The sequence below is a fragment of the Macaca fascicularis genome, chromosome 1, assembly GCF_037993035.2.
Source record: "Macaca fascicularis isolate 582-1 chromosome 1, T2T-MFA8v1.1".
Lineage (NCBI taxonomy): Eukaryota > Metazoa > Chordata > Mammalia > Primates > Cercopithecidae > Macaca > Macaca fascicularis.
The window spans coordinates 80,276,367-80,298,681 of NC_088375.1; the positions used below are offsets into that span (position 1 = coordinate 80,276,367).

The following is a 22,315-nucleotide window of genomic DNA, read 5'->3' on the forward strand; positions in this document are numbered from 1 at the left end:
AGCACCCTCCATCCAGCAACCTTTACCTTGCAACCTCCATTCAACCCAAAACAAAAAACCTCAATCCTCTGTATGACCTGCATTCTAAGTGATGGGCTAGAGGTTCAGATGTCCTTCATAGACAAAGACTGAATCTCCAGGTTGGCCACTCCTGGACTTCGAACATACATTCTTCTTAGATCACAGTGTCATTCTCAGGGTATGCTTAAGTTAGATTATTGCTGTCAAGTGTGCCTGCTGGGGGGTGGCATGAAGGAGGTGGGAATGAGTGAGCTCAGACACATCAATTCCCCCAGTCTGACATCCAGGTAAAGCCCCACACCTGCAAACCCAACCCCCAAATCACCAAATATTTTCTAGTTGACTTTCTCCACCCTGAGTTCATCACAGTTCCTCCCCTGGAATCTGAAGATCAATGAGAAAGACACAGAGACTAAAAGATGTTCCAGGAAAATCTCAGAGCAAAAGTTCTTCTGCTGGGAGCCCCAGAATCCAGAGGAGGTCTGGAATCACCTTTCCCTAGGTCATTCAGTAACACCCTGAATGCTGTATGACCCCAGTTTCACAAAAGCATGCTTCATCAACCATCTGTAGAGAAGAACTAGTTTGTTTGTTTGTTTTGAATATCCAATCCACCATGCATCTGTGCACTTGTAAAATATGATTTAACAATGGATTACAATAACCACAGTCTGATCATGACAAAAAACATCAGAAAAATCTCAACTGAGGGACATTCTACAAACTACCCAACCAGTACTCCTCACAACTGTCAAAGTCAACAAAAACAAGCAAAGTCTCAGAGACTATCACAGCCAAGAGGAGCCTAGGGAGACACGGTAATTAAATGTAATGCACTAGCCTAGATGCAATCCTAGAACAGAAAAAGATCAGGTAAAATTAAGGAAACCTGAATTGAGGGACATTCTACAAACTACCCAACCAGTACTCCTCACAACTGTCAAAGTCAACAAAAACAAAGTCTCAGAGACTATCACAGCCAAGAGGAGTCTAGGGAAACACAATAATTAAATGTAATGCAGTACCCTAGATGCAATCTTAGAACAGATAAAGATCAGGTAAAATTAAACAAACCTGAATAAACTGTGGACTTTAGTTAATAATATGTATCAATATTGGCTCACTAATTGTGACAGATGTACCACACTGCTGTTAAAAAACAGGGAAATGGTGTAGGGTATATAGGAACTCACACTATCTTTGCAATTTTTCTGGAAATCTAAAACTGTTCTAAAAACATTTTATCTTTAAAAATGAAGTTGCTAGAAAAATAAATCAGAAAAAGCAAAATGAACAAAATATAACCTCCAAATTTATGATATTCAGCAGACATAAAATTACATTTCAATAAATATAAGAATAAACATAACCTAGAAAAAAGGAAAGAATAGCAAACATTATACACCTCTTTTATTGAAAGTGTGTATATAGGACAATAAGTAATGAATCACTTATATACAATGATAATTTTTGTCATTCTGCAATTGTAACTAAACAAAGAGTGTGGAAGAGTGAGTCCACATACTAAACACTGAAGTGCATACTTTGAAGGAACATCAGATTTATCAGTATTAAAGTTCTTAACATGACAAATTAGCATGCTTTGTGCTGGTTAATGTATTTGATTAAGTTTGGATTGATCACAATGCTTCTCACTTATGATAATGTATACCTAAATTATTTCTGTGTTTCATAACACCGATAGTAGAGAAACGAGTCTTACAGATATATGTTGACAGGAGGATTAGAAGTGATTTTAAAAGGAATTTTAGCAAGCTTAGCATATTTATGTTGGAACTTTATTCAAAATGAAGAAAGCAATATTTTATTTTTGATATTTATTTTCAATCCATCAGTAACCACTCCAACAACTTTTTCCAATAAAGTCATAATGAAATTTAAATTATCTCTCAATGAAAGGAATGGATTTCAGATCAATAAATTTCCTATGTAATAATTTTTTTTTTTTTTTTTTTTGTGACAGAGTCTTGCACTTTCGCCGGGGCTGGAGTGCAATGGAGCAATTTCGGCTCACTGCAAATTCCGCCTCCTGGGTTCAAGTGATTCTCCCACCTTAGCCTCCGGAGTAGCTGGGATTACAGGCGCCCACCACCACGCCCAGGTAATTTTTTGTACTTTTTTAGTAGAGACGGGGTTTCATTATGTTGGCCAGGATGGTCTCGAACTCTTGACCTTTGATCCGCCCGCCTCAGACTCCCAAAGAGCTGGGATTACAGGGTGCCTGGCCCCCTATGTAAGAATATTTTTAGTAGAAAATAAAATGCAACAATTCTGCCAAAATTCATCAAGTGTTTGGTGATAACATTTTACATTTTTGAAATAATCAGGATCATGACTTAGGTGAAAATTGTTAAATTATGGAACATGTCATAATAATCTTTAAATCTCTGTTCTTCTAAGCTTCCAATTTTGTTCTTGTCCTTTGATCTTATCTGCCACTGACAATTATTCTGTACTCCTTCCTTTTATGGAAGTATTAGGATCATTATAATACCAAAGATATGAGACAAACGAGCAGTTCAGATGTCCAATTTACCTCTTTAAGAAGATGAAACCTAATACTTTTCTTATCTTGCAGAAGTATTAAGAGCTTATTCTATAAATCAAGCACACTCAACTTTTCTGCTCTACAATCACTGTGCCTTAATATGTAATGAGTCATTTGTAATTCATCTTCCATGTTATCACATAGTAAAGAGAATAATCTAGAATGTAATGCATTCCACTTTACTTAATTTACAATTTTTATTGTGTCACTTGGCACATTGTTTATTTAGGCTTTTTTCATAGCATGACTTTTGCTATAAAGGAAACAGTGCAGTGATTTTTCTTCTGGCCCAAGCTCCTTGATCTAGGTAACTACTTCAGAAAATTTTCTTTTCACTGGAAGTGTGACATCAGAGCATACTTCTATACAAAACTTAAACTCTAAAACATACTTGTTAACTTTGTAATCCTTCACAGATTTATATAGTTCAGAGTTCATCATAATTGTCAATGGTGAAGCTTAAAAAATTAATTCTTCAAACCACCATCATGTTCAAGTTGCACATATATAAAAAGAATTGCAAGTTAATAATATCAGTGTATAAGTCAAATTTCAATGAAAAACACTTTGCTAAGTTTATTTGTTCTTTGAGTTGGTCTTATCTCATTAGCCAGTTCAAAATTATATCAAGCTATTGTGTCCAAATACAGTTACACCTACATGTCAAAGTAGCTTCAGCTATTTTGCTACATAATTATCCTATTTTTCCCAGCAAACATCTTTAAAACAGTTTAGCAATTATATATGATTTTTAGTGTTATCAATATGAAGTTCTATTTTATGCATAAAATTTTCAACGTCTATTTCTTCCATGTTTTAAATTCAGCACACTTTTTTTCAAATAATTCTTTTAGTTTTGACCTTTTTTATGTTTTGTGTATAAATGTCACTTACATTTTCTAGTTTTATTGTCTCATTAGCTAGCACGTCTCTGAAAATGGAATCCAACAATATATTTAAAAGTTAATCCATTATGACCAATTAGAATTTATCCCAGGAATACAAAGTTGGATAACATTCTAAAAGCACAGTATAAACAAATTAAGAAAAATCATACTAGCTCAACAGATGTAAAAAGGCATTTGACAAATTTCAATATTAATTCCATTAATTCCTGATAAATACTCTCAGCAAACTAAGAATAGACGGGAACTTCCACAACATGAAACAGTGCTACAAAAAACCTACAGCTAACATCATACGTAATGATGAAAGATTGAATGCTTTCCCCCATGACAGGCTGAATTACATCCCATCCTCCAAATTCATATGTTCAAATCCTAACCCATTGGTACCTTAAGATGTACCATGGGTATTTGGAGATATGGTTTTTAAAGATGTAATTAAGGTAAAATGAGGACACATGGCTAAGCCCTAATCCAGTATGACTGGAGCCCTCATAAGAACAGGAGAATAGGACACAGATGGATACAGAGAAAGACCATGTGAAAAGGCGGCCATCTGCAAGCCAAGGAGAGAAACCTCAGAGGAAACCAAACTTTCCAGCACCTTGATCGTAGACTCCTAGACTCCAGAACTGTGAGAAAATACATTTCTGTTGTTTAAGCCACCCAGTCTGCAATATTTTCTTATAGCAGCCCTAGCAAACTAATCATCTCCTAAGATTAGGAAAAGACAAATATGTCTTCCTTCATCACTTCTACCTAGCATTGTCCTGGAAGTTAAGGCCAGTGCCAAAAGTCAAGAAAAAAAAATTAAAATTGTCCAGAATGGGAAGGGACAACTAAAAATATTTTTGTTTGCAGATGACAAGAATGTCTAAGTAGGCCAGGCGCAGTAGCTCATGCCTGTAATCCCAGCACTTTGGGAGGCCAAGGTGGGCGGATCACAAGGTCAGGAGATTGAGACCATCCTGGTTAACATGGTGAAACCCCATCTCTACTAAAAATACAAAAAACTAGCCAGGTGTGGTGGTAGGCACCTGTAATCCCAGCTACTCAGGAGGCTGAGGCAGGAGAATGGCATGAATCCGGGAGGCAGAGCTTGCAGTGAACCGAGATCGTGCCACTGCACTCCAGTCTGGGCGACAGAGTGAGACTCTATCTCAAAAAAAAAAAGAAAGTCTATGTAGAAAATCTTATGAAATATGTTTAAAGGGTATCAGGATTAGTGAGCGAGTTTAGCAGAGTTGCATTTTATAAAATCAACACATAAAACTATTTTATTTCTCTATACAAGCAACAAAAAACAGAATTCAAAATTGCAAGACACTACTATTTACAGTAGCTTAAAAAAATATTAAATACCTGAGGTTAGGTATGACAAAAGGTACACAAGACCTGTTCAGTGTTAATCACTGAGATAAATCAACAAAGACCTAGATAAATGGAGAGATATATCATGTTCATGAGCCAGAAGACTCGATACTGTGAAAATGTCATTTCTCCCAAAATTGACCTAGAGAATCAACACAACCCCAAAAGGAAACACCAGTCAAAATTCCCAAATTCCTTTTTTGTAGAAATTGAAAAACTGATTCTAAAATTCATATGGAAATGTGAAGGACCTAGAATAGCAACAACAACTTTGAAAATGAAGAACATAGTTGGAAGACTAACACAACCCACTTTCAAAATGTATTATAACACTATAGCAGGAGTTAGCAAATTAAGACCTGCAGACCAAATTCAGCCCATGACCTGTTTTTTACAGTCCTCAAGCTAAGAGTGGTTTTTATATTTTTAAATGCTTGTTAGAAACACACACACACACACACACACTGCAGAGGACATATGTGCCCCACAAATCTTAAAATATTTACTATCTGACCCATTATGGAAAAAGTTTGCTGACCCTCAAGCTACACTAACCAAGACAATGTAGTATTGTCAAACAGACACACAAATAGATCAGTGGAACAGAAGAGAGAACCCAAAAATAGACCCATACATATATGGACCACTGATTTTTTTACAAAAGTGCAAAGACAATTCAGTGGACAAATGATAGTTTTACTATCAAATGGTGCTGAAAGAATTGGATATCTATGTGCAAATAAAGTAAACTTTGGTCTATGCTAAACTTTGCATAATACACAAAAATTAACTCAAAATGTATCATAATCTAAATGTAAGCCTAAAATTATATAACTTCTAGAAGAAAACATAAAAGAAAATCTTTGTGACCTTGGATTTGTCAAAGATAACCCTTAGATATGACACTAAACCAAGATCCATGAAGAAAAAAATTGACAAATTGAACTTTAACTAAATTTAAAATGTCTGTTCTCAAAAGTCACTGTTAAAAGATTAAAATACAAACCAAATACTAGAAGAAAAATTTGCAAATCATGTATCTGATAAAGAATTTGCATTGGAATACACAAAGAACCCTCAAAACTCAATAATCAAAACCTAATATGTTTTAAACAGGCAAAATATTTGAACAGACACTTCACTAAAGAAGATATAAGCATAGCAAATAAGCACATGAAATGAGGGTCAACATCATTAGTCATCAAGACAATGCAAATTAAAACTTCAGGTAAATACCACTACACGTCTATCGGAATGACTAAAATTAAAATTATTGGCCATACCAAGTATTGGCAAAGATGTGAAAGAAGTGGAACTCTATACTGCTGACAGAAATGTCAAAATGGCAGAACTACTTTTAAAAACAGTTCGGCAGTTTCTTAAACATATGAATGTACACCTATTATGATCATGCCTAGGGGTAGTTCCAAGAGAATGAAAACATGTGTACATATAAAGACTTGTGCCCAAATGTTCATAGCAGCTTCGTTTGGAGTAGCAGGAAACTGGAAGCAAACCAAAGAGCTATCATCACATTAATGAATAAACAAACTGTGATATAACCATACAATGGAACAGTATTCAATGGTGAGAAAGAATTAACTAGTGAAAATGCAACAACATGGATAAATCTCAAAATACTTATGCTGTGTAAAAGACATCATACCAAAAAAAAAAAAAAGAAAAAGTACATACTCTGATTCAATTTATAGAAAATACTAGAAAACAGAAACTAATCTATTTGACAGAAAGCACATGATCCTGGGGATATGGAGAGGGTAGGCAAAAGAGATCAGGAAGAAGGGAAAAGATGCAAGAAAACTTTGGGAATGACGAAGATGTTCATTATCTTGATTGCGATAATGAGTTCTCAATTACATACATACATCAAAACTTAGCAAATTTTATGCTTTAAATATGTACATTTAAGTTATACCAACTACACCTCTATAAAGCTGTTTTTAAAAGTAAGGCAAGCTACAATTTTTACTTTGCTTCAAAAATTAAACTAATTTTTTACTTAAAGCAAATAAACAAACCAAAAACACTGCCATTTAAGTACTGAGTGTGATAGAACACAAAATTTCACTGAGACACAAACATAAAGCAGAGAAAAATCCAAGACTACCCATCATTTGTTAGCAAATATAAATCATTTGGGGAAACCCTGAATATTGTACACACCATATTTCACTCTCCACCCTCAGTTCCATCTTGGACATTCTCTGTGTACATTAGTATGCAAAAGACTCCACAGGTCCTGAGGAAGGAAACTTACTTGACTGGCCCAGGCCCATTTTTCCCAGATAACTGTTAGTATTCCATAGAACTGGCATCCATGGGTACACTTTAGAAGACAATTGTATAGACTGTAGGTGTTAGCAGACATCAAGTAAGGGTGATAGGCATAGCAAGGAAAAGAGGGATTACTTCTAGCCCTAATATTTTTTAATCTATGACACTCAAAAGTTGGACTATTAAGCTAGACCCAAGTCAAGATCAAAATACATGCTAGAAACACTCTCAGAACATTTTAATTACATTTTAAATGTCATAAAAAGGGGGAGAAAATAAAAAGAGATGATGAAGTCCAAAGTCAATCGATAATTTGCCTTTGCTTCTTACAGGTTTTACCATATTCTGTCCTTGACAAATTTCTGTATTATCTTAGCTGTGAATTAACCTCTATGCTTTGCAGACTAAGTTAATCCTTCTGTAAACTTTACATCTTTATGGTTCCATGTCTAAAAGGATAACCATCACCAAGTTAAAAATGCAAGCAATAATTTCTAATTTCTTTTTTTTTAGAATCTCTAAAAGTCATTTTAATTTGCATTATATATTTCTCTCTACCGTTTTACAGAGACAGAGACCAGCTTTTCATTTTCAAGGATTGATGGACAATCATCCATGAGCTCTTGAAGTTTAATAACAGAAAACTGTACTTGTTTCTCAAATCATTTGGCTACTGTAAGAAGCTGCAGGTCACAAAATGCACATTCGGTAAACTACAGTCCTATTGGCAAACCTCGGTTTGAGAGTGCAACAGGAATACTCACTGCTGGCTATCCTGCCATGTTTAGAGCCTGTGTGAAACTATCATCCTGGGCACTTCTTGTTCTGTTGTCTTCTTTGATGAACTCCAAGTATGGTACTGCCTCACTCAGGGTGGTGGGAGTTAGCAAGACATCTACTCCAGAGTTAAAAGCGTTCACAAAATCATTAGCAATGAGGTATCTCACCTTCTGTGCTTTGATGAAATAATTTTCATAGTTTTTTTTAAACAAGAAAAAGTTTCCTGAGAGAATTCTTCCTCTCACCACATCATTGAATCCTTCTTGTCTGGTTGCAGCATACCTGGCTTCACTGGACACATCAATTTCACATCAGTGACCATATCGTAGCCCATCAAATCTTGCCATATTTGATGCCACTTCCAATGTGTGCAATACATGGTAGCAGACAACTGAATAACTGGTGTGAGGAAGAGATGCTTCAATTACTTTGGCCCTCACAGACTAAAAGAGGTCAGCAAATTTGGACTGAAGAGATTGTACTTCACTGATAATTCTGGTACAAGATATTTTTTGGAATTCCTATACATTGTTTGTTTACATCTGTCAAACTGGGAAGTATGAATGGTTTAACAGGATCTTGTACTGTGGTAGAATCCTTAGGGTCATGTCCAGCCAGTACACCCAACACAACTGCTGCATCATCCACACATCTGGTTAAGATTCCTGGCAGATCCATCAAATTCACCAGGGAAATGAGACCATGACGTGAAAGTAAGCCATAGCTTGGTTTGAAACCAACAGGTTTAATTTTCCTCTGATTTGTATTCCCATACTCCTATTATAGTTCATGACACATTGCATTATAACTATATGTTAATGTATCTGTCTTCTTTGCTCCTGAAGGCAGACACTGTCTTATTCAAAACTCAGTAAATGTATTTTAAATTGAATTATCATCATTAATAATATATTTATGGTTTTCCTCAAAACACACACACACTCTCTCTCCCTCACACACACAGAGGGAGGGAGTGGGAAGGGGGAGAGAGAGAGAGAGAGAAACTTAGGAGGAGCTATAAGAGAAGGTTACAGTTTTAGCTCTTGCCTTTTCATGGATTACAACCTAAGACAGATAATAAAGAAAGACATGGATGATCACAGTGAACTTCCGTAGTATAGACCTGAAAAGGAGGCAGACAATGAACAGATAAGATAGTAAATAAATCAGGACTTTTGCCTGCAGCAGTTGAAGCAAAAACCCTAGTGCAAAAAAAAATTACATTGGCTCACAGACCTAGAAAATTCAAGAAATGTATCTGACTAAAGGTACAGCTAAACCCAGGGTTTCAGATTATATCGCTTGGATGTCTAATACCCATTTGAAGCCTAACATGTCAAAAACCTGACCTTCTTCTAATCATTCTCCAGAATCCACTCCCTATTGTGCCTTCTGCATCTCAGGAAATGGCAGCTCCATTGCCTCGGTTATTCAGGCCAGGAACCCTAGAGTCAGTCTTGATCCCTCTCTTTCTCTGACTCTCCACATCTAATCCGTCATCATATTGTAGGCTCCACCTTCAAAGTGCATCCTGAATGCAATGTTCTTACTACATCTCCTAAACCAAATCATTCCTCACCTAAATAAATATCCTTTGCCTTCCTAGGGTCACTTTTCAACATAGACCAGAAAGACAGTTTAAAGTAAGTCAGATCATGTCCCCTCTTTGCAAAATCCTCCATTGCCTTCTCATCTCACTCCACACAAAAGCCAAAATCCTTACAATGGCCTCCAAGGCTCCATGCTATAGGCTTCCCTCCCCTCTCATCATCACCTCCTCATCTCCCCCTCACTCTGCCCCCGCCATACTGGTCTCCTTGCTCTTCTGTTAGTCAAACAGACTGAGCATGTTCTCATTCTCAGGCCTTTGCATTTGTTCTTCCCTTTGTCCAAATATGCACTTCCTGCAGATGTCTGCATAGCTCACACTCTCATCCTGCAGACCTTTTCGTAAAATCATTTTCTCAGAGAGGCCCTCACAAGCTGTTCTTTCAAAACCACAACAATCCCCACCACCCAATTCTCTATTTTCCTTCCTCATGGTTTATCTCCACAGCACTTATCAAACATGCTACCTAATGTACTGAATTGTGTTTATTTTCTGTCTCTCCTTGCTAGAATGTAAATTCCTTTCTCCATTGGTAGATACCCATGTGTTCCAGGAAGAGATGATGGACAGTTGCTCCTTTTCCACCACAGTTCAGTGCAGCATTGAACTATGTCACCTGGACCTGAAGTTTTATAGGGTTTCTTACCAAAAAACGATTCTTTCAGCTTTTTCCAGTGTTCCCTTTTCCACTGGGGGTCAACCCTAGTCCTGGAGCCAGGATATAGAACAAGACACCATCCCACCCCCAACTGGGACCATATAATATCCATCCTCCCTGCTTTGATAACAGAACTCCCGAGTTTCAGCTGGCAGCCTATGTGGCCATGTGCATAAACCCTGAACAACAGAATGTGAAAAAATGATATGTGCCACCTACGAGTTGTACCCCTGAAAAGAAATGTGTAAGTACTTCCCTGACTCTTTCTCTTTGATTTCCCTTTGCTGGTGAAATAACAAGAATTATCATCTGCCTTGGACTCTGAGATGGGAGCTCTAAGTAGAGGACTTCACTGACACCTGGCAGCCCTGGACTACCTCCTCCTGTACAGTGATAGAAGGAAGAGAGAAACTTCTATCTCAGTTGAGCCATTATATCTTGAAGTTTATTTGTTATAGCAGCCTGGCTAAAACCCTAACTAATACAAAAATTACACTGAGAATGTCTTTCTTGCCTTTGGGTATTTTGGGAGCAAAGGAAAATAACTGGGGGTTGAAGAAAGGGAGTAGAAGAGAAATTAAGAACTACACAGTTCCAGACCCAATTCTTCCACAGAAGGCTGGGGCTTCTCATATCATAAAAACATCAGAGCTCCTACTTGTACCGGTATGAAATAGCCTCAAGCAAAACTGCTGATATGCTGTTGTTAGTTAATTTTTAAAGGTTTATATATATGCAAGTGTTATAAATGTAGACTATTTATGGAAGAATATCAACAAATTTCTTAGGTGGCTGCCTCTGGAGACGGGGACTGAAGGATAGGAAGACAGTGTTGGAGGAAAAGAACTCACTTTTGGATGCTTTCTGAATATTATTTCACGTGTAACTACTAAAAAATAACATTTAAACCTTAAGAAGTCAACAAGTTAAAACTAATTTTTAGAGAGGATTAAAATCTCAGCTATTAACCCTTTATCTCATATGAATGATTTTCACCCTTTTTGGGTGACCATAGCTCACAGTGGCACAATGAGAAAAAAATGTCGCATTTTTGAAGGCCATTGTTATTAGTGGATGTGAAAGCAAACTTCCTTTTGGACATAAGTATGTACAGCTTTCAAATGGCACAAGAAAAATCAGATCTTTCCTCAATGTATTTTTTTGTTTGCTGCCAGTGGAAGCAGAAATCACCAGCAGCCTAGCATCCTTGAAACTTTCCCTCCTTTCCCCCGACATCATCATCATTTTATAAAGGTCATCCCACAATGAATGGGTTGCCAAGTCAGGGTGAAGGCAGCTCCGCCACGGCCCTCATTACGCTGATCTGTGCTGTCTTCCATCCCTCATCAGCAGCGAAGTCAGTATTTCATCTGGGAGCTAAAATTAAGTCATCACCCCTCCTGTGAGCAACGCTCCTCCTGAAATAAAAATTTTACAACGTTAGGTTGGAGGAGGATCACTTAGCATTTGAAAACACTTCCCCTGTGACCTTGAGCTTTTATCGCTTGGGAGCCAAAATAAAATCTCTCAGGCAAGATTTATGAATAAATAATTAACCACGAAAATAAAAGCAGCACTGAAAAAGAAGTAGGTCCTTTCCATTTACAGCCAAAGTTGGGGTGTGTGTGTGTGTGTGTGTGTGACTTTCTCTTTTATGCACACGGTGTTTTCAAGAAAAAAAAAATCCAAGATATAAAAGCCTGACCTAACCACAGGAGCCATAAGACATTCGGACAGATTCTGCATGGCCTGCTTCTTCCATGGGCCTTCCTGGATCCTCAGAAAGTACCCAGGCCACCCAGACACTGAGCAGCAAGGACAGCCCTCACTGCTCTCCATCCTCCTGGGACTGGCTTCTCCCCACCCCACTCCACCCTTCCCCGCAAGAGCAAGGGGTGTTTCCCCAGTGGTCCACCTGCCAGCCAAGGTGGGTCTGAAGGAGAGGCAGCGGGAACTTAGTCCCGCAGAGAAGACCCTGGGCTCACACATCCCCCATCTCAGAGCAGGGCTCTCTACAAGCAGTTCACCCAGTGAAACAAAAATGACAACACTGGGGAACACTCAGCTCAATTTCAAGGCAACCAGGAAAAATAATCACAAATTAAGAGAGCTCTCTCCCTCCTTTAAATGCAAACTCAGCATGTGGAGGAGGAACGCAGTCCAGTCTTCGGTTCCAACTGTCACAAGCTCTCTCTGAAGAACTGCAGTGCCTTCCTCTTCCTGAAATGCTCACCTCCTGGTGAGCTGCCCATCCCAGTTCAAGCAAAGAAAACACTTCCAGCATGAATGACAGGAATTCAAAGAGATGAGGCCTTGCTGCCTCCCGGTGAGAAAACTGACTGAGGGGCAAAGAGCCCAGGGATCTCCCTAGCCTGTCCCAGGGCGCGCAGTCCCTGAGGAAGCATGAGTCTTGAACTTCATCCTAACGTTGGAAATCTAAACTTTTTCTTTTTCATCTTCACAGCATCTATTGTTTTTCTTTAGACTGCTCTAACCTGCCTCCCTGCTGACTCATTTTTGTCATGTATTCTCTGAAGAAAGATAACAGACCAAACTATTCTGAAGCATAACTGCCTGTTAAAAGTCAGAAGAAGAACTTGCCCAGCCTCCTCCTCTGAAGCAGGCGCTCCTCCACAGGGTGGACGGGAGGCAGGCCAAGCCTACAGGCTGGTGGAGAGCCCTGTTCCTGCAGATAAAAGTGGCAGAAACACTCCTCCCATCAAAAGAAGTCAAATAAAGGTTAATCTTTTACATCCCCAATCTTCCCTTCAGAAAGGAGGTTAATTTTAAGAATTCCTCTAGCAGTTGAATAATCCCTAAGGGTTCTTCTGTCTTCACTATTCCAGGATTCCCAAGCTTCCTACTTTGCTCAGGAGGTCTTCAGTGACTCTGCATTTCCATGACATTTCTCAATATTAAAGTTCCCTGAAGAACCTTAGGAGACAGGATTAACAAAAGCACTTTGTCTTACAGTTAAAACTGTAAGACAGTATTAACAAAAGCACTTTGTAAACCCTATACATGCTACTAATGGCAGTTTGCTCGTCCAAAAAACTGCTCACTTCTGTTTCCCTATATTCCAGAAAAACTTCAGCTGCTATTTACCTTATTCTTAAATCAAGTTTTTTATTTGATTCTTGCCTTCGATATTTTTAAGCAGCTCCACTGAGGTATAATTGGCAAAGAACAAACTGCAAATATTTTAATTATACAATTTGAGAAGTTTTAATAAATATGAACACCATGAACAATCTCTATAATCAAGATAATAAACATATTCATCATCCTTAAAAGTTTTCCCAGGCCCTTCTTACCTCAATTTATGAGCAAAATAACATTGTTTCTTACCCTAGACCTAATCATAATTAGCTGTGTGACCTTGAGCCTCTTTGCAAGTTTTCATCTTTTCACCTGTTCAAGGAGAGAATTGTATCAGATGATCTTCCTAGCCCTCCAAGACAAAGCCTTCTATGAATCTAGGCTTGAAATCAACCTTCAAGGACAGAGGTCACCCGTGAATTTCCTCATTGTTTTTTCTGGCCACAAAATTTATTCTCAAGCTATGGCACTCATGATGATACACATGGCATCATAATATTTATTTTTGTTTCTAAGTAGTTCTACAATGTTTCCTCTATAATAGGACCACTTTCATGGGCCAGTGACCTGCGCAGCCCCACACCCTCAGAAGGGCCATGCTGTTGAAGTTCAATGCTCTGCAGTTGCCATCTTGAAATTCTTAATAATTTTGTCTTTGAATTTGTGGTTAGTAAATGAAGTCTAATGAGACCATGGAGCTGCAGGCTTGGAGCTTTGAGTCACATACGCTCCTACGTGCCACCGCCTCCCTACCTGCTTGCCTTTTCAGACAGGCTCTCAGCAGTCCACTCCCTAACCCCTGGTGTCCTGGCCCAGTCTGACCTCCTCATTCCTAAGACCAAATTGCATCAACAGAAGACGACTGCATTCTGCTGTCATTCTTTGCCCCAAGGAGCGAGAGGATCAGGGTTAGACACTCACCCCATGGCATCTTGGGACAGGACAAGACAGCATCCATCCTGCACCAGGCTGACAGTACCACTATGTGTTTGGTGGGTGACCAGTGGGGAGGGATGTATCATCCACCTCAGTCTAGGTACCAAGTACATCCAAGCAGGGGTTAGAATAGAACAGCCAGCATGTAGGAAGGGGAGACTGACTTTGCCATCCCATCCAGCCCCACGTTTTTATTTTGCACTGGGACCCACGAAGTATGTGCTTTTTAAAAGATTATTATGAATATAAATTGCCTGTTGCAGACCAGGAATCAACAAGACAGCCTCCCATCTGTGCCCTTTCAAGAGGTCATGCAGGAAATAACATTGCATAGTGCTAAAAGCAATGACTATTTAATGATCCTCTGGCCCTTGATCATCCTGTCACTCAGGGACAGGCAAAGACAGGTGAAGAATCTCCAGCTGGTTTAAAGAAAAGTGTGAAATGGTGTTAGCCAAGCTGGAGCTGAGCTTTAGATGCCTCTAAATTGCATCTAAGTATATGCTAAGCCTACCTGGTCTGCTCTCAAATGGGGACTCTGCCCCTCCTCTCTGGATAACTCTGCCACCACCTCACTGCTGCCTGAGATGGCTTGGTTTTAAAAGAAAATAGTACCTGTATTAGTTTACTAGGGCTGCCATAGTAAAGCACCACAAACTGAGAAGCTTAGAACAGCAGAGCTTAATTGTCTCACAGTTCTAGAGGCTAAAAGTCCAAGATCAAGGTGTCAGCAGGACTGATTCCATCTAAGGATTGTGAGGGAGAGTCTGCTCCATGCCTCTCTCTTAGCTTCTGGTGGTCTGCCTACAATCTTTGCCATTCCTTGGATTTTAGATGCATCATACCGATCTCTACCTTGATACTGACATAGTGCTGTTCTTCTTATAAAATTTTCCCCTTTTATAAAAGCAAATTCATGTTGGATTAGGAATCCACCCTACCCCACTATGACCTTATTATAACTAACTAATTATATCTGCAATGACCTTATTTCCAAATAAGGTCACATTCTGAGTTGTTACAGGTTAGGACTACAACATACATTTTGAGATGACACAATTCAACCCATAACAGGAGCCCTGAGTAGACCATCAGAGACAATGCTTCAGTAAATAATTACTCCTGGGAGAGGAAGCACACTGGCTGACTCAAAATTCACACTAACAGTGAGCACCTTTCGGAGAGAAGAGAAAGCAAAACCTAAGGTCCTTTGGCTCTACAACACAGTTGGGGTACAGAAGAAAAGGTTGGAGGGAGAGAGAAGAAAGGGGAATAAAGTATCCTCACAGAATACAGGCATAAAGAATGTAAAAAAGAGTGACAAAGCCCAAGTACAGCCTTTACTGGCTCTGCAAAAGGCTCAGTCCTGAGGCTGGAGCATAGTTGCCTTTCTCAAAAGGTTGCCTATCCCCACTGTGTAACTTTACTGTCATTTTCCTAATGTGGAAACTTAAACCAACACACACACACCCAACACATGCACACACACACACACGTGCACACATACCTACTGTCCTCTCTAATAATGTTTCCTTTGCTGCCACAAGGCCTGTTTCTCTTCCAAAGCAAGTTCTTCCAGAAACTACTCCTTCATCTCCAACTATGCCCAGAAGAATCAATACTTCTTAACTGTATTAAGCAAAATCCTGCAGCATCTGCAGACCTGGATATCAGAGTCCTGCTAAGAAGGAAGAAAATAAGTTGCAATTGCTGCACTCTCAGAAAAATGGTCATCAATTTAAAGCTTCTTCGAATATACTCCAGTATATTACAGTGTACATACAAAACGGCGGGAGGGTATTTTAAGTCCTATTAGGAGTCCCTAACTAAGTTATCACCAGTCAAAACCAGCAGCTATAATCTCTTCTACAATCTTGCTTTTGTAAACAACATGCTATGGTGTCAGCTGTCTGTAATAAGAAGACAAGGTAATCGTATGTTCTCAAGAAAATTCATGCACTTGTTAATGGCCCTAAACGTTCAACAAATTAGCAGACTTTAAAAATTCATTAACACTTCTGTTCTTAATCTATGGATTTGTTCATTTAATAACTGTGAGCTCATAGTAAGGATTTATTAGCATATCACAGGAAATGGTTTGGTTGTGTCCACACCCACATCTCATCTTGAATTCCCATGTGTTGTGGAAGGGATTCAGTGGGAGACAACCAAATCATTGGAGCAGGTCTTTCCTGTGCTGTCCTTGTGATGGTGAATAAGTCTTATGAGATCTGACGGTTTTATAAAGAGGAGTTTCCCTGCACAAGCTCTCTCTCTTTGCCTGCCACCATCCACATAAGATGTGACTTGCTCCTCCTTACCTTTTGCCATGATTGTGAGGCCTCCCCAGTCATATGGAGCTGTAAGTCCATTAAACCTCTTTTTTGTGAATTGTCCAGTCTTGGGTATGCCTTTATCAGCAGCATGAAAACAGACTAATACACCACAATTGCTATTTGGAGGATCTGGCCAGGTGATGTGTAAGATGGGGTTTTACTTTTCTAAACCTGTGTATGTTGAAATCCTCTGCAAAGGAAATTAACCAAGTCTTGTCCAGAGGTGAAGCAACATGGTTTTGAATGGTCTAGCACTACAGAATAATAATTGACATAAATAAATACCAAATTCTTTGCATCTTCCCAAATGTTCTAGGAGGTAGGTCCTATCATTATTCTCATTGTATTGTCCTAAGCCTTGGTCACATGAAGTCAGGGGCCCACCCTACACCAGTATGACCTCATCCTAACTTAACTAATTACATCTGAAATGACTCTATTTCTAAATAAGGTCACATTCTGAGCTACTGAGGGTTAGAGCTGCTACATATGAATTCTGGGGGTATACACCTCAACCCATAACAAGGGCCATGAATAGACCATCAGAGAATATGCAGAGCCATGAAGAAACTGCAGCTGCAGAGAAGCAGCCAGACTGCTGGACTCCAGAGCAAGGAGCTATGTGAAGGAAAAAAAAAGAAAAAAGAGAACGTGAGAAAAGGGAGAAATGGAGCTCATATACACTTTTATTTCATGGTGACAGTGATAGAGAAGGAGAAGGAGGGGAGAAAGAGAGTTCTACTCCTTTCCATGGTCAGTATCTTTTAGTTGTTCCTTTTCTCATAGTTTCGAGCCCATTCCTCTGTTTCTGAAACTACAGTTTCATAAGATATTTTGCTGTTATTCCATAATTCCAAACTACCTGACAAGGAGATTCTCAGCCCATGGTAATTTAGGGAATCAGATGCTCTTAAACAGTGGTTGATGTAATAAATATGACAGGCCCCAAGTGATGATCAATGCATATCTAATGCACTCATTTGCTGAGAATTGCTTGAAATCAGTGGACTTCGCAGTAATTAACATTGTCTATATGCACATACACACAAACACCATGGCCAAATATCACATTAAAAAGATGGCCTGCTGGAGGAAAAAAACAGCAGATCTGTATCAGTCAAAGTAGACTTCTATTACAAAATACCATACATTGGGTGGCTTAAACAACAGAAATCTATTTCTCACAGGCTGGAAGTCCAGAATCAGGATGCCAGCATGGTTGGGTTCTGATGAAGGCACTCTATTTTTTTTTTTTTTTTTTTTTGAGATAGAGTCTTGCTCTGTTGCCCAGGCTGGAGTACAGTGGTGTGATCTCTGCTCACTGCAACCTCTGCCTCACAGGTTCAAGCAATTATCCTGTCTCAGCCTCCCAAGTAGCTGGGACTACAGGCATGCATCACAAGGCACTCTTACTGGTTTGCAGATGGCCTCCATCTCACTCACATGGCAGGGAGACAGCAATCTCTCTCTTCCTGTTCTTATAAAGCCACCCACCCCATCATGAGGTCCCCACCATATGACCTCATCTAAACTTAATGTCATCCCAAAGGCCCCATTGCTAAACACCATCACTTGGGGGTTAGTGCTTCAACATATGAATTTTGGGGAGGATACAATTCAGTCATTCCACTCCGGCCCCCTTAAATTTATGTCCTTCTCACATGTAAAATACATTCCTTCCATCCAACAGTCCCCAGAATCTTAACTCATTCTAGCATGAACTCTAAAGACCAAAGTCCAAATACTCATATCAGCAAAATCAAATATGGGTGAGATGCATATGTTGCTATGATTCATTCTGAGACAAAATTCCTCCCCTTCTGCAAACATTTGAAATCAGACAAGTTTACATGTTTCCAAACTATGAAAATGGGACAGGTACAGGATGAACATTCCCATTCCAAAAGGGAGAAATAAGAAAGAAGGAAGGAGCAATGGGTCCCAAGGAAGTCTGAAATTTAGCAAGGCAAATTCCACCAGATCTTAATGCTCCAGATTAATCCTCTTTGGTTTCAGGCTCTGCCTCATGGACCACCAGGGTGACAATCCCACTTCTGAAGCTCTGTTAGGTACAGGGTTGCACCCTCAAGGCTCCATGTGGCCCCTCTCACAAGATTTTGCAGAGTGGTCCCATTCCCACAGCATTGGTCAGAGGCCATCTAGCCTGTTCAAACCAAGTGGTACCACTGGTAATCTCTGAATTGCCTTCTTGAAGAATAATGCATGTTTTCTTGAAGAAAAGTGCATGTTTACAGCTAAATGGCTCTATGGTCTGGTCCTGTTAAATCAAAGAAGTACAACTGCCTTCCCTAATTTAGTCTTATTTTTTTGCATTCTCTTTAGCTCAAACTGGCAGGGTTTTTGTTGGTATAATCTCATCTTGATGCTTGGATTCTGTTAAAATGGCTAAGTCAAAAGTCATACCCATGATGTCTTTATCAAATGATTGTTCAGCCACATCTTTAATGTTCTCTTCAAAACAAGCTTTTCCATTTTTTGCAATGTGGATAAACTGAGAATTTTCCAAATCTTCGAATTCTGCTTCCTTTAGATTAAGAATTTCTTCTTCATTTCATCTCTTTCCTCTTGTATTTTTCTATATGCATTTAGAAGGAACCAAACCACTTTTTCAACACTTTGCTTAGAAATCTCTTCAGCCCACATTTTGCTCACAAATTCTAGCTTCCACACAGTTCGGCCAAATTATTTGCCACTTTATAAAAAGGATCATCTTTCCTCCAGTTTTCAATATCATGTTCCTAATTTCCATGTAAGCCCTAATCAGAATCACTTTTAACATCTATTTTTCTAGCACACAACTCAAAACTCTTGCAGCCTCTACCTATTAACTAGTTCCAAAACCACTTCTACATGTTTAGGTATTTGTTATACCAGCACCCCACTTCTTTGTATCAAAATCTGTATTAGCCTGGATTCTCCAGAAAAACAGAACCAATATGGTTTAGATATATAGATAGCTCTACATACAGCTATATATTTCAGTCCTGTTTCTCTAAAAAATCCAGACCAATACAGACATGTCTATAGACATAGACATACACATTATATACATAATCCAAATACATCTATATAGATAGGTATCTATATCTATGTATATATAAACATATAGATACAACAATTATAACGAACTGACTCACATGATTCTGCAGGCTGAGAAGTCCCAAGATCTGCAGCTGACAAGCTGGAGACCCAAGAGAGTCAATGGTATTTCCAGCCCAAGTTGGAAGGCCTGACAACTAGGAAAACCAGTAATGTAAGTCTTCATCTGAGTGTGAATCTGAAAGCAGGAAAAGAGCAATGTTCCAGCTCGAAGAGAGTCAGGCAGAGAGAAAGAATTCTCTCTTACTCAGCCTTTTTGTTCTATTCAGGTCTTCCATGGATTGGATGAGGCCCACCCACATTGGGAAGGCAATCTGCTTTGCTGAGTCTACTGACTCAAATGCTATTCTCATCCAGAAACACCCTCACAACACACTCAGAATAATTTTTGACCAAATATCTGAGCACTCCAAGGCCCAGTCAAGTCAACACATAAACTTAACTATTACAGGACCCAAGGAGAATAACACAGCTCTCCAACAGAATGGTTTCTGCCTCTCCACCCTATTCCCTACTGATTCTTTCCCTTGCTAAGTGTTCTCTTGACCAGATGAAATGGGGAAGGATAGGAAGAGCAGGGAAGAATATAGACAGGATGGATGGAACAAGAAGAATTTCTAAATGAGTTTGGGGCCAACCCCCTTTTGAGGTAAAACTCGATTTTCATAATCTGCCAATTTATAAAGGGGAATTTTAAGTAATCCCCTGTGTTTGGCCTATACTTGCAGTATATTAAGGCATTAAATTGGATTAAAATTATATGTTTAGAATTTTCAAGGAGGTAAGCAGGATCAAGAAGAGACTTTTTTTAAAGGAAGGCTTAATAAGCTTCCACAATGTTCCTGGCCCTCATCTGATGCCCCAACAGCCCTTTGAGATAGATATTATTATCCCCACATTACAGAAGTAGAAACTGAGGTAAAGGCGTGTTCCTGCCACAATGGTGAAGTAAGGACCGACCCAGGTAGGTGTCATTCCTGGCTTGCCATTCTTCACCACCTCACACCACCTGCTGTCAATTGGCAAAGACTCCCCATTCCTTTCTCCACATGTGCACAGCTCTAGAGAACATGTTTCCCTCATCAGAATAAAAAATGAATCAGGGTTTTTAGCACCAGAGCTCTTGAATCAATTAAGGATTTCAATCAGAGATGAGAATTACAAGAAACTTCCAGTAGACTCATTTCTAGGCAAATCCCCCTGCCCATGCCTCATGACTTCTAATAAGACCATCATAGCACTTTTAACCCTGGACTCCACAGTTAGTGAGGCATTCCTGATTACTCACATCTGTGGGAGAAATCTCCTTATTAGGCCCTGAGCTGATGCTCTTCTATAACCCCTTATATGATTTTACGAATTCTCCAGGACAGGGTATGTCAAGATGAGAGAAAACAGGGAAGCATATTCCAATCTGTGCAGAAGCTATGCAGAAGACATCACGTTTAATACAACTATAATGAAGCCAGGGGCTATTACTCATAGTTAATAGAGCTGAATTAAAGAGAGGTGGAACATTTTTCAATTTATCTACCAACAAGGAAGGAATCACAGCACATTCCCACTTCTTGGGGAAGTAAGAAAATAAGGTTATTTTATGTGGTCAGACTTTACATACATTTTCCCTGTTACAGTCAATTCCCATTTCAAGAATAAGTAGATGTGTAGAGCTTGTTTCATAGAAATAGACCCCAGTATTTTGTTAAGTAACACTGTCTAACTGATGAATTATTCCAAATAATTATTCCATCTACACCTGACAGGACTCTCTCTCTAGGATACCAAGGGACGCATACTGACACTTGCATTCTTCATCAATATATTTAATTGCTCAATTCTGCTTTGCATAAAGGGGATTCTTCTCTTCTGCACCAGTGTTTGGTTGAGAAAGCTGTCTGGGAGAAAAAAAAAAAAAGAGGCACTCAGATTTGAATATGTAACTGAGCTCTCCACAACAAACAGCACAATAGAATGAGACCCAAGAGAGCCTCCCAGTGCTGTTCCATCCAGGCCCCAATTCCTCAATAATAAATTTCCTTCCCCCAAAAATAGTAATGAACTCTGCAAAACTGTTAATTGCAGCTTGAAAAAGGTAAATCTAAGCTTTCACTTTCCAGAGAGCCTTAATATTGGATATTAAACCATAAGAATATGAACATAGCCTGAACGCTGCTGGCTACGCACACAGAACACTGCACATAGTAACCTGATGGAGCTTTATGCAGAAATTGTAACTAATTTACACCGCACTGGGTACACATCTTGTTCTCTTTTCACTCCAAGCCATCTGCTCCTTTGTCACCACCACCCGTGGCAGGACATCTCCTCAGCTGCTGCCACTGAGCTGGAATTGTGCCCTTTCCCTGTGATCTGCTATCAACAAGCATTTAGCACTCATCCCTGAATCAGATGGGACTCATTTAATCCAAAGGGGCTTGCTGTGCAGTAACACCTTGGCAGGCTCTGCACTGCTGGGGAGAAAGCAGACTTGAGAGATTATTTCACAACCTCATCAGATCGAAAATATCATGAAAATCTAGGAAACAGTTGCCCCTCAAAAATGTATAAGCCAGCAGTAAAATGAAAACACATCATAGCACTGCCTGACTTCCACCT

At 39.2% G+C, this 22,315-nt stretch overlaps 1 long non-coding RNA gene and 1 pseudogene across 4 annotated transcripts in view; both read right to left on the reverse strand.

The window, feature by feature from the left end:
- The window catches only part of LOC102142134 (uncharacterized), a 285,245-nt gene extending 265,315 nt beyond the window's left edge, over positions 1-19,930 (reverse strand). For all 4 annotated transcript variants that reach the window (XR_012428751.1, XR_010585754.2, XR_010585753.2 and 1 more), the window contains exon 1: positions 19,738-19,930. This is a non-coding gene — a long non-coding RNA (uncharacterized lncRNA). The remainder of the gene's footprint in view (positions 1-19,737) is intronic.
- Positions 7,716-9,982, reverse strand: LOC102120538 (glutamyl-tRNA(Gln) amidotransferase subunit A, mitochondrial pseudogene; annotated as a pseudogene).
- Positions 19,931-22,315: the final 2,385 nt, after the last annotated feature.